Source organism: Pelodiscus sinensis, chromosome 11 (assembly GCF_049634645.1).
Source record: "Pelodiscus sinensis isolate JC-2024 chromosome 11, ASM4963464v1, whole genome shotgun sequence".
In the NCBI taxonomy this organism is placed as follows: domain Eukaryota; kingdom Metazoa; phylum Chordata; order Testudines; family Trionychidae; genus Pelodiscus; species Pelodiscus sinensis.
Window position 1 is genome coordinate 31628582 of NC_134721.1, and position 17523 is coordinate 31646104.

General features: G+C 44.8%; 1 protein-coding gene across 1 annotated transcript in view; it reads right to left on the reverse strand.

Annotated features, from left to right (window-relative positions):
* Positions 1-12119: 12119 nt before the first annotated feature.
* Positions 12120-17523, reverse strand: part of NINJ1 (ninjurin 1) — a 35478-nt gene continuing 30074 nt past the window's right edge. Inside the window, exon 4 of the mRNA XM_075938935.1 lies at positions 12120-15394. The gene's annotated coding sequence lies outside the window, so the exon portion shown is untranslated. The remainder of the gene's footprint in view (positions 15395-17523) is intronic.

A 17523-nucleotide genomic window follows, 5' to 3' on the forward strand; every position in this document is an offset into this window, starting at 1 on the left:
CTTGCTCTGCTCCCCAAGCCTGCCCAGCACTGCTCTATCCACAGTGCTTCTCAGGGAACCTGTCCTGCATCTTCTCTGCTCAGGGCCCAACTGCCCTCTGCTCTGCTGAGCAGCTCCTTATAGCAGGGCCACTCCCACAAGCCACCTTCTCATTGGCTCCTTATAAGCCTCTCTCTGAATGGCCAGGGCTCTGAATGGCCAGAGCCTGCTTTAACCCCTTCCCTTCTGGAGTGGGGTAGCTGCCCCCCCTACAACATCATAAATAACCTGCAATCTTTGGGAGGAAAGTTAACATCAGCACTGCTTGTTTCCAAAGCTGGCCTTGCAAGGAAAAGAGCTTTTATAGCAAACACCCACATATATCGCAAGTTCCTGGCTAGCCATCCTTCCAGCTGTTGCTATATACCCATATTCCTATATCAACCTCCTTCCTGGAGTTACTGACAAACACTGCTAAATTGCATTCCATTATCCCAGTTCTTCTACCACAGCTGCTGTTCTCTCCTCTGCCCTTTTCTTTCCACTATCAGATCAACTCCCAGAAGTGGCGGCTACATCTCGGTCAACCAATTCCTTATGCTCACATTGGACTACACTGCCCTGGCTCCAGCTGAAATGAGCATCTTTCTGCATTTACAACTCAACTGGGCAAACCTACAGCCTCACCCCTCACTCTCAGAGCTGGTCAGAGCTAAATGTTCTTTCATCAAAATATGCTGCCTTCATTGAAGCAAAAATGCATCACAGTGACGTAATGCTTTTTGACATGTTCAGTGGGAAGGTGGCTGACTTCAGTCATTTCCAGTGAAAGAACCAAAAATCTACACTGTTTGCTCTGAAAAGTCTGTTTCTCCACAATTCAGTTTCACAAAAGTGTTCAGAAGTTTTCCTTTGTGTTCAAATGTGGAACGAAAACAAAGAATGTTTGTGACAAAGTGGGCATTTGTCTTACTATTTTGTATGCCTAGTGTCTGTGCCTCAGTTTCCCCTGTGTGCTACATGTTTAACTAGATCAACTGATGACATGACGGGCTCACCCCCTGCAAGAAGCCAGAAATCAGTGACCAGCTTGAGAACAAAGAACTGAAGTGGACAGTCTTGCCTGGGAAAACTAACAAAGAACTGAGGGGTCAGAGCGTAGATGACTGGAACCTCCCTATAATGGAGGTGGGGGGATTACATGACCACCCCATGTGCCTCTCTTGCCCAGTCATCCCTCCCTCTCTGCACCCAGCCCAGGGCTACAGTGTTCTCCCTACCCTACACTACCATGGGGGGGCGGTGGATTCTGCCCTCTTCCAGTGCCTCCCCCACAACAGGCTCAGCTGCTGTACCTGGCATCACAGCAGAGCATGGGACAGAGTCATTTTTGCCTGGGAGGCAGTGAGAGTCCATGTAGTCTCTCCCAGGCAGGGAGAGATGAGTGAGCCCCTCTCCCTCCCTGTCCCTGCCAGGCCAATCTGGGGGACACTTGACGCACCTCCCCCCCGTCTTCCATACACGTTGCCTCTGAGCCACACTCTGGTTCGAGTATGAGCCACTGGAAGTAAGACACGTGTTCCTGGTCTGGGGGCAAATGGGACCATTCAACAGAGGTGTCTGAGCCCACTTTGGCTCCGGACTGACCCAGATGGACTTTGCTGAAACTTTCTAAGAACTTTCCATGTCATAATAAACCCTTCTGCTTTTACAGGTGCATGCCTCCCTTTGGGTGTGCAAGCCATCCCCAGGGGTCCAGTTCAAGAGGACTCATTGAGGGGAGCTCATGGAGTGAGGCAGAGAGGCTGAAGCCATCGAGGTTCAGCCCCAGGAGGCGGTGAAGCCAAAGGGGCTTTCCCCAGTGAGAGAATGTGACCCTAAGGTGGTTGGCACTCTTAAGGGTCCATCCCAGGAACTGTTCCAGAGCCATGTGAGAGCACCAGCCCTGTGGCTCCATGGCACTGTTGCAGGGTGTAGTGATGCCTGTACAAAGACTGGTCTGTTCTCCCGTGGTTAGACTCAGACGTGTATTCCATGTCACCATCATCTTTGGCTCAAATGTAAGAAAGCCAGAAACTAGCTGACTGCAAAACAGACCCCACTGAGAACCCTCCCAGGCATTGGCATTAGCCATGGGGGGAGAGGGTGTAACACTGCACGCCTTATGCACAGATATGCTGTAACCACTTTCAAGGGTGAAGTGGTTTTTAAGGAATGTTCATGCTGATATCAAACAAGGCCCTTAAATTCCCAGTCCCGTGGCCTTCCCACGCTGCCTCATGCTCTACCTCTGATCATCCAAGGCAGCTAGGCTTTGGTGGGGTAAGAGCCTTCAAGGGACTTAGTGTATGTGGCAAAGGAGCCATTCTTGCATTGCCTCTGAGTGTGCAGGCCTGTACTTGCTTACGGGGCAGGAACGGAAGAGTGGTTTTTGAGGCAGCTACCTGAGCTGTTCCACACTCGCCTGCCAAGCGCTTTGGTTGAATATCGCATTATTCTGTGGCCCGAGTCTCTTGGCAGTAGGTGAAGCTAGTTCAGACCGGAACTTGCAGCTGTCTAGGGGGAGGCTCACTCACGGGAGGCGTTCAGTTCCTTGGCAGGCTGGGACATTCTCTGACATCTCGGATGACTCATATTTCCTGACCGGGCTTTTTTGCCAGATGAGCGGAAACTTAAAAGTAACTTTTTGCCTCGCACGCTAATGGTGGGGAATACACAAAATGCTGCCGTTTGCCTCGCCTATAACAGATCATCCTGGAAAACGGTTCCTTGCACTTGTCTAATCGATCTTCTTTTATAATCTTGGTTCTGTCACTGAATTTTCCTTCTTGTGAGAAGTGCTGACCAAAGCCAGACAAAGCTCACCCAGGAGGGGTTCACACTGCTGACTTGATCTCTGGAAATACACGGCAGATCTCAACAGCACCGTGGCCCTATGCCTGGGGAAGAGACCTGGAATGGTGCCCATTTGTGCTGCAGTGCCATGAGGTGGATACATGATCATTATTAGGCAGAGATCATTACATCGTTTCTGTTTTGAGAATAATCCAGAGCTGAAAGTCTGCTCTTCTCACTGCTTAGACCAGTGGTTCTCAAAGCCACATGACCCAATTAGCACACAGCTGCAGCCCAGCCCAGCTGTGTGCTAAAAGCCAGCAGCGTGCTGTTATCTGCTGGCTTCCAACTGCCCAATGTGGAACGATATTGGCTGATGCACAGTGGGGTCAGAGTTGGGGCTGCTGGCCTGCCCCGTGAGGTCTGGGGGCCTGAGGGTGCCTTGTAGTGGGGATCCAGGGTAGGTAGCTGGCTTTCCCTGTGTGGCAAGGATCTGGGGCAGTCACATGGACCCTGTCCAGGACAGCTGTGTGGCAGGGCGCAGGGGTCCTGGGTCGGAGGTTGGCTGCTATCCGGCCCTTGCAACCACTGGCTCAGACAAAAGGAGGATACAGAAGAGGGGGCAAGTTCGGGTTATTGTATATAAGTAAATCCATGCAGTGAAAGCAGAGCTGGGCAACTAGTGGATTTTTTTCAGGTTGAACAAAATGTTGTATTTGATCTGATGCAAATATTTAGTTTCGTTTTGGAGCATGCAAATGAGACGTGGTACTATTCCATGCTTCACCTCATTTGCATACAGCTGCTCCCCGAGTTACGACCACTTCCACTTACGACCATCTGCACTTACAACGAAAGCGGTCGTAAATGTGGATCCAAGTTACGAACGGCGATCCGCGCTTACGAACAGCGCGGTTGCCATGTAACTGTATGGGATCCAAGTTACGAACACTTCGAGTTACTTCAAGTGTTGGTCCGTAACTTGTTCGTAACTTGGGGCGCGGTTGTATTTTTTGCGCAAAACGGGGGCAGTGTAGGCATAGCCTACAGCCGTGGTCACCAACCAGTAGATCGCGAGCTACCGGTAGATCTCAGGGGCTCTAAGAGTAGCTCTTGAGCCCTCTCTGAACTGCGCACCTGCGCAGTACATTTACATTAGATTTCCTCAGGTAATGTAGGCGGGGCTCAAGGAAGGGGCGGGGCAGTAGATCTTCGCCTGTTCTGAGACTTAAAAAGTGATCTTGGGTGTAAAAAGGTTGGAGACCACTGGCCTACAGTGTGTTGGCACTGTGCCTGGACATTATCAAAACATTTTGATTGTTCAATTTGGTTGAAATGTTTTGGCAAACTTGATAAAAATGTGCAAATATTGATCAAAACTGCATTTTTAGCAAACATGCTATTAGCCAAAATAAATTTGCCCAGATGCAATAAATAGCAGAAAATAGTCTGTATAATCTCTAGACAAGAATCCTTTTATTTGTAAAGACTGAAGACAATTTACCAAACATATACTCATATAAATACCTTTAAATTAAAGTTGTGGTGATAAAGACATCAAATCCTTTAAAAGGAGGTTTATAAGGGATGATGTAGGTTCCAAAAAAGCAAGAATTTTAATGAAAGAAACTCTTGGTCCAAGTTGCAACTGTAGATTTATGATGGAAAAGATGGGAAGGTGAGATTAGGAAGGCACTGTCTAGAAGATGGGAGGGAACAAGCCAAAAACAACTCACCAGTTAGTGCACTATTTAGGGTAATGGCGCTTTACTAACTTCTGATTTACTGAAGCAAGTTCCCAGCATGCACATAGGGAACCTGTCTGAAAACAGACTGGACTGCCAATAATTGTTCCTGAGTCAGTGACAACCCAGAAGAGATAGTTAGCTATGGTTCATTATCAGACATGTACAATGCCCATTTTGGAGCTCTGTTTCATTCTCGATTAACTGGCTTTTGCCAGTTACATTGCCAGAAACTGAGCATTTATATCTTTAATTATGAATTTAGCTACATGAAATGTTGCACTTCAGAAGGGAGTTTTGTACAGGCTGTACCTCTATAAACCAAGCTTCCCTGTCCCACATCTCTGCGGACTCTGGGGCTGGAGCACTGAAGGGGAAAAGCTGGGGGCCCTGCACTCAGTAACGCCTCCCCTGGACTCCCAGAGCCTCTGGAGCGCTGCAGATAGCTCAGTTACCACCTTCAAGCTTGTGGAGGGAAGGGGAGGAGTGGAGACTGGTGCGGTACTGGCGGGAAGAGGACTGCAGATCCCTGTGGCTAGGGGCTAGGAGCACAGCACTGCAGCTGGTGTGGAGCCCTGCTGTTGGCAGCGGGGACCAGGAGCATACCCTTGCAGCTGGGGGCCACGAGCACAGCCCCACGGTTGGATGGGGGGATGAGAGCACTCCTGGCTGCTCTGCCTCTTTCGCTAAGTGCTCCCCTGTCCCTGCTCTATCAATGCTAGCCCTTCTGCTGCTGTTAGAGTGGAGCCGCACAGCGGGAAGAAGCAGAGAGACTGTCATTGACCTCCCGTGGTATGGAAAATTCCCTGGTTTGGGAACAGTCAGGTCCCAAGGGTGACAGACAAGGGAGGTACAACCTGCAAGTCTCCTAGTGACAGGCAAAACCTAAGGTCAAATTGTGCCCTCAAATTAGGGTGCTCACTGCTCAATGCATGCATGGGCAGAATTTGGCTCTTAACATATTGACATTGTATTGCTAGTTACCCAGAGCTGCATAATCTTCCCATGGAAGAAAGAAGGTCAGAAAATAGCTTCTGAAACTAATAACAAATGCATTGCCGGCCAAAAAGCTGTTTGTTATTCCAGAGACAAGGTTGTGGAAATTCTAGTTTGCACGGGAAGCATTAAAATACATATTTAAATCCCTGGATATGTAATGAGTACAGATAGGGCCTGAAACCAAAGACGTACTTCACATCAAGGTGGCAAACTGTGGTTGTTCAGCTTCTCTTGGAACCAGGTCCATAATGAAGGTTAGTTAGATAAGATCTGAGTGGCCAGTCACATACAAATCCATACATACATTTGTGTGGACTCCTTGACAACATTTCAGTGTCCAGAACCCTGCACAGCTTCTACTCCAACACCAATGCAAAGCAAAGTGTTGCATTTGTAAGGCAGAGGGTGGGGGAGAGGGGATAGAGGACATGAAGCTGTTTAATAGGAAAAAACCAGCAGGGGAGCAAGTTGAACTCATATGTATGTCCTAAAAAGTGATCTAAACTACAATGGCTTCTGTTATAAATTCTTCCGTATATAATTACCATGTGGATGTATCTCAGATATTAGTTATTTCCTGCTCTAGCAGAGAAATATGGTGGCTCAGATATCGCTGTGGTAACTGTTCATGGCTATTGGTTTAATGGTGATAACTGTGGTTCTTACAGAGTAGATGGAGCATTCAAACAAAGTTATATTTTGACCGGGTAAACACATTTCCTGCCTGTTGAGTGGCAAACACAGTAGCAAAGTAGTGTAAGAACAGTCACAATCTATCATACTGCTTTCTGTAATCATCCCTTCTAGGAAGAATAGGGAGCCCTTAGCTTTGGTTATGGAGCATGGAGCTCTCCATCTCTGTCTCATGGCTTTGAACACACTTGTATTTGCCTCATAAATGCTGCTAAGAGCCGAATGGGTATAGAAACACTGGATTATTCTCTCAGCCTGTGTAGTGTCCTCGCTAGTCAGGACTGAGGCATGTTGGTGGGGCAGTACACAGAAGACAGTATTGTTACTGGCTATGAAATATCTGTTGTGTGGTTGAACAGGATTGTAGGCCTATCAAAAACCTTCTAGGCTAGGCATGAACGTACATAGAAAGTAGTCTTCAAACTGCTCATACTCCACTATTTCTATAGATGTATTAAAGCAGTCTATGGAATGAACAGGGATATTCCTTATTATAGTAGCATAATTATATAGGAGGACTTGACAGTTCTACAAAAAATGAATATATGAATTAAATTCTACAGGCCCTTTTTTATAAGCCAACTCTACCTTGCATTATGCCACGGGGATAATTAACTCATTTGACATTTAGATCTCCAGAGTCAGCTGAGCACACGGAGGCATCAAGTTATTCTCTATTAAGCAGGATCCACTCTGGAAGCAGCTAATGCCAAACTGCAGCAACCGTCTTGCTGTCCAGCTGTTTATGTTATTTGCAGAGCAATGAGGGTCCCTAATCGATATCCCACTCTCAGCTGCAGGAAGCAAAAGACTAGGATGGAAAAGAAACCTGATTCCTTTGGTTGGCAATAGAAAGCATGATCACTAGGCCAGGGAGAGCTCGCCTGTAATTCTTGTCTCACTTTTTTATTTTTCTAACTCAATCTCTGATACTCAGATGACCTGTGGTGAAAGCCACGTTACAACATTGCAGTTCTGGTTGTGTGGCTGTTTCACATCGTTAACTTCCTCACTGTTATAGCCTCTATCCTTCCAAAAAAATCAAAACAACCCCCTCACCTCCATTTGACACTCCTGCAACATGAGTTTGTCATGAATGCAATGTGGTTCATACAGATTCTTGAAAAATCAATGCACAAAAACCTTTTTGCCTGAGGAGTTGCTGAAGGTATGGCTACACTGCAGTCAAAGCCCAGAATCAAGAGCACTCAAGTTAGCAGACCTTGGGTTGTTAACCTACAGTTTGAGTGTCTGTACTCATTTGTGACTCCAAGTCTGGAGTGGTTGAATGTTGCCTCCCAACTTGGAGATCCAGCATCTCTACTGCATTATGCAGGCCTGAGTCCAGCCACCCTAGCCTAGACTTCCTAGAACCCACCCATAACCTGTGGGATTGTGTATACTTTTGGTGGACTCCCAGAGCACAAATCCACTGGGGCTGTATCTATACTGCAAAGCACTAGTACTTTGCCTCTGGGTCCTGGCTTGACCCAGGCTCTGACTTCCCCACCTTGTGGGATCCAAGCCATGGTCAGCCTGATTTGTGTGCAGATGGAAATTGAGTTGGGGTTAGGCTTGAATGTGAGTTCCAACCCTGATCTTACAATGCCATCCAGACATACCCTGCAGTCTCCCTACTGCAGTGCACGTGAGAAGTCGCAGCAAAACTGTAGCATTTCAGGAACATCACATGAGGAATTAAAAGGATCATAAACCAACAAATGGATTATTCATATAAATTTTCATTGAAGCCAGATATAATATAGGGAATCCGGAATTACCAAACAATCCTGATCCCAATAACACAAGTCACTGAATAATAGTATTAGTTGTTCACTAGTGACTGCTCCTATGGCCTGTAATAAACTAGCCTATTCTGTCAGGCTTGTCACACCGGTGGTTTGAATGATAACATTGCAGAATTACTTGCTTGATATGCCTTTATTTTACAGAGAAACATGCTATAAAATGGTGCAACAACCGGTGTAGTAGCTGTATAATAAGGTTATAACATGGAGATATACCTATCTCATAGAGCTGGAAGGGACCTTGAAAGGGCATCAGGTCCAGTCCCCTGCTTTCACAACAAGACCAAGTATTATCTCTGACAGATTTTTGCCCTAGATCCCTAAATGGCACCCTTAAGGATTGAACTCACAACTGGGTTTAACAGGCCAATGCTCAAACCACTGAGCTATCCCTCCCCTTTTGTGCAAACTCCCTTATGCCTCAAAAAAAGGAGGTATACAGGATCTTGTGCAACAGGGGGATTTTACACAAACGGCACCATCTACACTGCTTGTTTTTATGCAAAAACCTCTTCCGCAAAAAGCATCCACAGAAAATATGCCAATGACAACATGATAAATGTGAATGAGCGCTTCATTTGCATTGTCTCTGCCAACAAAAGGCTGCATTGTAGACCTAGTCTGAAGCCTAGAACGTCTGTGGAGTCAGTGTGAAGCAGCTGCAAGCATGACTGAGAGCTCTTTTGGTTCAGACTATCACCAGAGCAATCATCCCTGGGATTTGTCATCTGCTATCATCTCCCTTGTAAATTCTCTGCCATTTTGACTTTATGAGTTACTGCCTTCCTGTTGCACGGCTGTGTCTCTGCCCTGCAACGAGTCCTACACCACTGTGATATCAAAGGTAACGCAACCAATCACCTGCCTTGCCCTACTCGTAATTTACATGCAACCATTTCATTGGTAGTAGGAAGGGGTCTGCACAGATGGTGGGTTATTTGGCTCAATTGCCACAGCCACATGACAGCAGTTACAAATAGAATACTTCTGCACTAGAAGTAACTTGCAACAGCAGCGGTCATGGATGAAATTCAGACCAGACTTTCCACACAATTTCCTGGTGAAGTGAATCAGACAAACTGCCTGGAACGTGCCATTTCACCTGATGGTTGTTTCCCAAATATCTCCATGATCGTTTGTATTACAGTACTGCATATTACAAATGGTATGAAATCGCTTAGTTTTCTGAGCTTGACAATCTGTCATAGGGCAACGCCACCTGAAGTGCCCTCCCATGATAGGCTGCAGCACAATGTGTGTGCCTGCCTCAGTTTCCCCTGAGATAACCTAAGGACTGCACCAGGCTCTTGATGAAATAACACCCCCTCCTTGGGGCAAGTTTATTACAAGACATAATTTTAACTAGCCTGTAACAACAGTCCCCAAACACAGTCCATATCCCCTCCCCCCCCCCCCCACCTCCTGTGCATCTAGTTCTAAACCACTGCTCTTCCCAGACTCCTTGCTGGAGCGTAGCTACACCATACTCCAGTGTCTTCTGTCACACGTAGGCTCCTATTACCCTCTTCTCTCCCTCAGCCAGGACAGCCATCCTGACCTTCCTGATAGCTTGCAACCCTGCGCTTCCCAGTGGGAACGCCCACAGATTCTCTACTGGGAGATGTTCCTTGCCCATAGACCAGCCTCTCTCCCCTTCCTCCTCCCACTACTCTGCTGGATGCAGCTTTCCAGTGTGGAGATCAGTGTTTATGCTGCCCTGCTGCTCCATTGGCTTCAGTCTTGTTTATCCCTCTGACTCGAGGTTGGGGAGGTCAGCCAGCAAACCCCTCTTGCTGCTCTCTTTGCCTTCAGCCTTCCCCAGGTAACACCTTCCACCGTCTTTTGGTAGCTCTCACCCCACCCCTGACTCCCATTCAACCAGCTCTGATTCATCAGCTTGTCTCCTGTCTGATTTGTCCATGATCCCTTAGGCGTAGGTGCTGCCCAACTCTACTATTTGGCCAAATTCAGAGCATCTGTTCTGGCACGGTGGCTCCCTCATTTACAGGTCCAGCCACCCTGTGACACAACCATCACATGGCAATAAACTCACACAAAGTTCTCAAAGGGGCAGCTGTGTTAGTCTGCATCTGCAAAAACAACGCGGAGTCCAGTGGCACATTAGACTAACAGATTTAATACATAGCCACAGGACTCCTCGTTTTTTACAAGAAAAAGCCATGCATGGAGAATTCTTCTGGGGTCCAGTGCCAGAGCTGAGTTCAAAAACAAACCTACACATACAGACCTATTGAAACAAGCAAGTACAGGTATGGCATATACTAAGCTATGCCGCTTTTAGCAGCATGCTTAGAACTACAGTTTTAGTGTGTTTTTTTATTATTAATTACTCCTTTCTGAGTGGAGAATGAAATTAACCAGAGACACATTTACCACTTCAGTTCATTTTGCTAGAGAACAGCTTCCAGCTCATGAGCTTTAGAGTATACACCCTAGAATAACATTGCACACCAGTAAATGTGGTCATTGTAACTTGAAGTGAATTAAAATCAACTAAAGAGAACTGCAACATAAACCAGCCCTAGATCTGGAGGTACTGATAAAAACAACCAAAACAACTTGTGTCTCTTCCTCTATTTCCATTCTGCTGAATACAGAGCAGGATGAACTGATATGAACCAAGATGGCCACTGAAAGCTCATCTTGCTTCATTATTGATTATTTGTTTTTAACTGAAATTTTTGCCTAGAAACAAGCCATTTTTTACACTGATGGCATATTGGGGAAAGCTTAGTAGACCAAGAAGCTTGAATGGGTAGAAAAAGACCCATTTGTCTGATACTGTTAAGAGATGCTCTTCTAGGGTTATGAATAGGTGTCTGATAAGAATTTTTCAGCAAGACTAAATTATTTATAGGTGAAACCAACTTGGAGAAGCTTTTGCCTGATAAAAAATAAATGCTCTTTAAAGGCCTCGGTGTCTTAAAAACTATAGGTTGCATGATTGCAAAATGTCTTCAATTCTCATTTAATTGCAGAAAAAAACATGGCAATAAACGATCACCCCTTTCATCTGAAAAAAGTTATTCAGATCTAAAGACAATGGCCCGGGAACCTTGAAAATCAGGCTACTTACTCAGGGTCTGATTTCCATATGCTCAGAACTCATAGTTGAGGACAAGTCGCAGCTCTCATTATGACATTTGATGGTTCAGATTTTTTGAGAGCTCAGCAGGCTGGGTAAATGGGAAGCTGTGCTCTCTAGAAAATCTGGCTGCTATGGTAGGTCATCTGTCTTGAAAATCTGGCTCTTAATTTCTAGATATATGCCTTGCTCTTGATACCCAAGACGTGTTTTTGTTGTTGTTCTAAGCTATGGTACATTTTACCCTCCCTCACATGTGTACAATTAGATTCCTCAACCCCCAAAATCCTTTGGAAACAGATGGTATCCAGCCATAACTTCACCACTTCTTGTTTTGGATCCAGTAGATTATATTCCCCCAATATAACATCAGCAGCTGGAGGGCAGGATATGTTCCTGGCGGAAAATACTATGAAAACAGCTGTTCCTATGATGTTTGCATGGAAAAACCATGGAAACAGCTTGTTCCCTTGCATGCAATGAGAATTAAAGTTAAACAGCAAGGAGAAACTGAAAAGGTACCAAGGGCAGATGTACACAAATTGGCAGATAGCGGAAAGTCAAGAGAAACAGACAGCATGTAGAAGACAAATGAATCAAACACAAAAATCTAGAAAACATGGAGAGAATTTAGAGAAAATTAAAAGCAGGGAAATTGACCTGGTCAAGTCATATACAAGCCCCAATGATTGTTCTAGAGATAAGTGTGATGTGAGTAAAAAACCTAGATCCCCAGAGGCTGTTGAATGTAGCTGAGGCAGCAGCATGATTCTGTAGAGGAAATCGTATCCCTTGTGCTTCTCTATCATAGCCTGGGCCAAATTCCAACCTGGCACAAGCAGCAGAAACTCCAGTGGGGTCAGTGAAGTACGAATGAAGTCAATGAAGGGGTTTACATCAGGCAAGGCAATAAAAAGTCTAAAATTGAAGAGTAAATGAGAACCAGAAACAAAAGTAAGAAAAATGATTTATTTACCAATAAAAAGAGGAAAGTTGCACCTAAAAAAATTCATGCTACTCTGGCATTCAGAAATAATTAGGATCTCAACTGGAGTTGAAGGGTCAGAATCATTTGCCCACAATGGCTGCTTACATGTTATGTAGCATAGTACTATATTTTGCTACCTTTTGTACACGCAATACACCCCAGTTGTGTATATCAAAGCCACTCGCTGATAGTTATTTATGGTAACTACATGTTCAGTAGGGTTCCCCCTACAGTTTTACAGTTTTTTTTTTAATGGAAGCGTCTTTATTTTAAGCAGTCAAGCAATGATTTTTTTTACGAGTCAATACACTGCAATATATTATTGAGATTATTATACAATACAGGTACATTCTGGGTGTGTCTAGACTACATGGCTCCGTTTCGATGGAGCCATGTAAAGTAGTTTACTCAACATAGTCAATGAAGCGGGGATTTAAATAATCCCCGCTTCATTAAAATAAAAATGGCCGCCACGCTGTGCCAACAATCAGCTGATCCGGCACAGCACGGCAGTCTAGACGCAGCGCAGTCGACAAGGGAAGCCTTTGTCAACCACTCCTGTAAAGCTCGTTTCACAAGGCTTATTTAAATCCCCGCTTCATTGACTATGTCGAGTAAACTACTTTACATGGCTCTGTCGACAGACCCATGTAGTCTAGACACACCCTCTGATATTCCTTCATACATTTTAACAGAAGATAAATTAACTGTTGGACAAATTCATGCTAAGTGCTCATCCCCTGGTCACTCTCAGCTACATTTAAATATATATAACTCATCATTAGAAGCAGCATTTTCCAAAACACTGCAGAAAAACTGACCAAGCACAAAGCAAGAAAAGTATAATATGCTTCTATGTTGCTTGAATTTCTCTATTTTGCTACATGTTGAACCTCTCTAGAATGGCACTCTGGTCCAGCAACATCAGTGCTCTGGCTTGATTTTAGTTAGCTGGATGTCCATTTATCACGGGTGTGACCAAATTTCTGGCAATCCCATAAAGTTTTTTTAGAGCCACCAGTCCTGGCTCTCTTGATCTGTGTTATTATTTAGCTCTAATTTAGCCCTAAATGTCTTCTAAGAGCCCAATAAGCAGTGGAAGTGTTGGTAATACTGCCAGACAATATTGACCTCCCTTGGTTTGGATAATTCGGCACCAATCAGATCTCTAGTCTACTGGACTAGAGAGGTCCAACCTGTACTAGCAATACAGAAAAATATTAACCTGATTACTTTGTTTCTGGAGTTAAAGGATAATTCTTAAGTAATCTACAGTAAGCAAGATAAATCTCTAAGACCAGTTAGTCATGTATTCATAGAAGAGAGGATTATCAATCTAAAAGTATAAATGAGTACTGATATTAAAAAACTAACCTATTGGGCTACAAATGTACAAAATAAAGTGACAACACAAGAAATATATTAGTATAAATGTATATATCTACAATAAAGTTAAAATGCAAGGACACTAAAATCTTTCTATTTGCAAACATAATAAATTAGAAGAAAAAGGATTAAAAGGCTATCCGTGGCAGAACTTACAATATACACCATTGCCAGCAATAGTATGCCCTTGGAAAAAATTGTGCTTCTTGTGCCAGCAGGGAATATGAGCTCTCTATGATCTTTTTCTTGGTCTTTACATTTATTACTTTACAAAAATGTTAAAGATCAGTTACAATCTCGCAAAAGCAAATAAGTGCCAAGATCAGGTTTTTTCTCAGAGGGAAATTTGCTTTTCTATACCCTGATTGGATAGGTTATGTGTGACTTAAGAACTGAGAGGTCTCGCCCTGTCCTCAGTGCAAGGATAAAGGTCACCCTCTGCCCTTAAATTGCCTAGTGGTGCTAAGCTATGGCAGCTTTTTTACACAGAGGTGTGGAAAATAATCAGCCTGCATGGATTGGAGGAGAGCAGTGACTGAGTGAGAAATAGGCAAAGGGACCACTTATAGGACCCTGCCCCAGTGGGAGAGCAGGTTTATGCAGGCCCCTGTGATCTAGTGACACAGAATCTGGGTCAATGAGTTCTGGTGAGAGAGAAACTAGCTAGAAAAAAGGTTAACTTTTGTTCCTCTCCTGTTACCTTAGAAGAGGTGAAGTTTTGGTTTAACTGAAGAGACTAATTGCTCCCTAGGAAGAGGGGGAAAATTAGCCATGGCCACCTTCACATATCAAAGGCATTCCACTATAGGATGAACTACCCCGGTCCGGCACCCTCGGGACCTGACTAGTCCCGAATGAGGGAATTTGCCGGACCAAAGGAGGTCCCCTGATACCAGCCCTTCAGATCACTGCCCCTCCCCGCTGCCAGCTCCCTCAGCCCAGCCAAGCTACCTACTGGCCAGTCCCATCCTAGGCTTCGCTGCCAGCCTTACTGATCAGACTGTCACGATCTCAGTCCTGCTGCCAGGCAGCACAAGGCCCTAGTCGGTCTGCCTCTGTTGGGCTGCTATGGCCCCTCCCAGGCTTCTCCGTCTGGGCTGCCGCAGGCCCAGCTCCCCTGCCAGGTGCCAGGCAGCCCTGATCATGTTCTGCTGCTGCCCGGGCTGTTCCAGCCTTGCTGCTGCCTAGGCTGCTGTGAACTCGCCACCACCAGACTCGCTGCGCCGAGCTCTCAGCTGCTGGCCCTCCTGCTCCCAGACTTCTCATCAAGGAACATCCAAGGTCATGCCGGACCATGGATGTTGCTAGACCAGAGAGTCCTGGTTTAGAAAGGTGCAACCTGTACAGCAATACGGAAATACAAACACTTAGTTACATTGCAGAGAGGTTAGGACAGTGTAACTGCCAGACCTTCAGACCCTTGGTTTCCACAGTAGAAATTAGAGCACATTTTGTTGAATAACTTCTCAGCCATCAAGAAAACAGAAGGCAGAAAAAGTGAGATGTCCAAGATGCCTTTGGAGCTAATGCCATTGCTTTGTGTTCCCTGTTAATTCATTCGCATTGCACATCTCTCTGAAGAACTCCAGTTTGTATAGAAATTGAGATGCCAGACTCTTCGAAGATAGTATCAATGAACTAGCAGTTAAAACTCTCAGACTTTCCACTATAAACTGAGTATATTACATGTGTAACAGGATGAAAATTCCAGGCACAGAAAACAAGCCATTTGAAGGAAACAAAAATGCTGGTTTGAATAACTTCAGATTCTCCAGGTTTTCCTTCTGTGTCCAAGTTTAACTGGCTCAAGTGCAGAAGTACTTAAAGGAGAGGTCAATGGTTCAGATCTCTGAAACTAAACGAAAAGCAAAAAAATTAAGCTCAGTTATGTAAGAATTACAGTGACTCACAAGTTCCCTCTGTGATGGAATCAAAATCTTCTGCCATGTGGGCCTTACGTAAGGCAAAGCTGGAAGGTTCCCAACTCCACCCAGCACAGTCCTTCACAAGTTACATCCCAACATAGTCCTTCATGAGCAGACCAATGCCTGTGCCTGTTACAGACTCAGGGAGCTCTCCAAATAAGGCCTTGCTTCCAGTGGACACTCTCCTTTGACTACCAGGGGCTGTATTTTTTCCAAAATCTCAGTGAGGAGAGATTTACTTTCAGTGACCTGTAAAAACTGTATGTAAGTGAATGGGCGGATTTTTTTTTTTAATTTTAGCAAAGACTGCATGTGCCAGCGGGCAAAAAAATCGTAGATTCTGAGGCCAGTAGGAGCCACTGTGATTAACCAGTCTGACTTCCTGATACTGCAGGACACAGAATTTCCCCCAAATAATTCCTACAGCAGATCTTTTAGTAAATCATCTGATCTTGATTGTAAAATGGTCACTGAAGTACTGAGCCCATAACCTTTGCTAAATTGTTGCAGTGGTTAATTACTCCCACAATTTAAAAAACACTCCAAATTCACCTTTCCAGCCTTTAGATCATGTTAGATTTTTCCAAGCCAGATTAAAGAAATTATTATTACAGCAGCTCCCCATGTGTTATTTCAAAATAATGTCAAAATACTGTCAAGCTGGAGGACTTCTTACTCCAACTCCTGTAACCCTCATTGTACGAGGAGTAAGTGCTCTATTGCTCTATTTGCTCTATTTCAAAATAAGTGCTGTGTAGACGCTGCCTATTTTGAAATAACATTGAAATAAGATATGCAATCTGTGTATCTTATTTCAACCTACCATGCAATGTAGACGCACCTTCAATGGGCAGGTGTTAGAAATCTGCAGGAGGAAGCACTTGTTCAGGTTAAGAGGGGTGATGTACAATAACTGACTCAGAAATCAGCCTGGCACGTTAATGCTGCACAAAGCAGAAGTGGCTTGTGAAGCCTGGAAACATATGGCCTATGTAACAGCTATGTAACAGCTGCAAGACTCATTAAAATGCTCACCTGCTGAATCCTGTAGCTGTGAAGGACCTCGCAACACTGTTGGAGAGAGGCTATGAAACCAGATAAGTCTAAAATTTGGTGCAGGAGACAGTCGCTGCTTAGTAAATGAATGGCTCTTCACAGAGAACAGAGGACACCTGTGCTCTGGGATTGGCTACTGGCTGGCTTCTGCACAGAGTCTACGATGTTGGTTATTATCTATTATAATCTAGTTTCATTTGGGACCAGCCTATTTGTGAGACTGCCTGTCCCATGAGAGGGCCATACCAGTGGTGAGTCAACCATTGTATTAGAATATCAGTCTGTTGTTACAGGTAGAGCTGGAAGAAATACCTGTTGTTAGGTTTGGTTAGTACGTCATCTTATCAACCTCTATTTTCTGTTCCTTTTAGCTTTGCCAAGAGATATCCTATCCACATCAGCTAAAGTTTTCTATGCCAGATAGTTGTCCCATGCTGTGGCTTTTTTAAACTTCGACGTCAACCACAAAGCCATTCCTGAGACTAGGGTTAGGGACAAATAGGTAGGATTGAATTTTAAATGTTTCTAGTTACATTTTTGTCTTTTAGTGCCTCCGTCCTGACAGAGGTATTTGAGGTTGGGCAAAGAAATGGTCCTGGAGCATGAAGTGCCTTTTCCTGTCTCTGGGAAAACCCATCTAGATTTGATGCCCCCTGTAAATTATCTACACACTCTGGACAGCTGATTAGAAGCCAGCTGGAAAATCTCAAACTATTTCTTGTACACATACTGGCTACGTCTACACTGGCCCCTTTTCCGGAAGGGGCATGTAAATTTCACGAGTCGTCGTAGGGAAATCCGCGGGGGATTTAAATATCCCCCGCGGCATTTAAATAAAAATGTCCGCCGCTTTTTTCCGGCTTTTAAAAAAGCCGGAAAAGAGCGTCTAGACTGGCCCCGATCCTCCGGAAAAAGTGCCCTTTTCCGGAGGCTCTTATACTTTGAAGTAAGAATAAGAGCCTCCGGAAAAGGGCACTTTTTCCGGAGGATCGGGGCCAGTCTA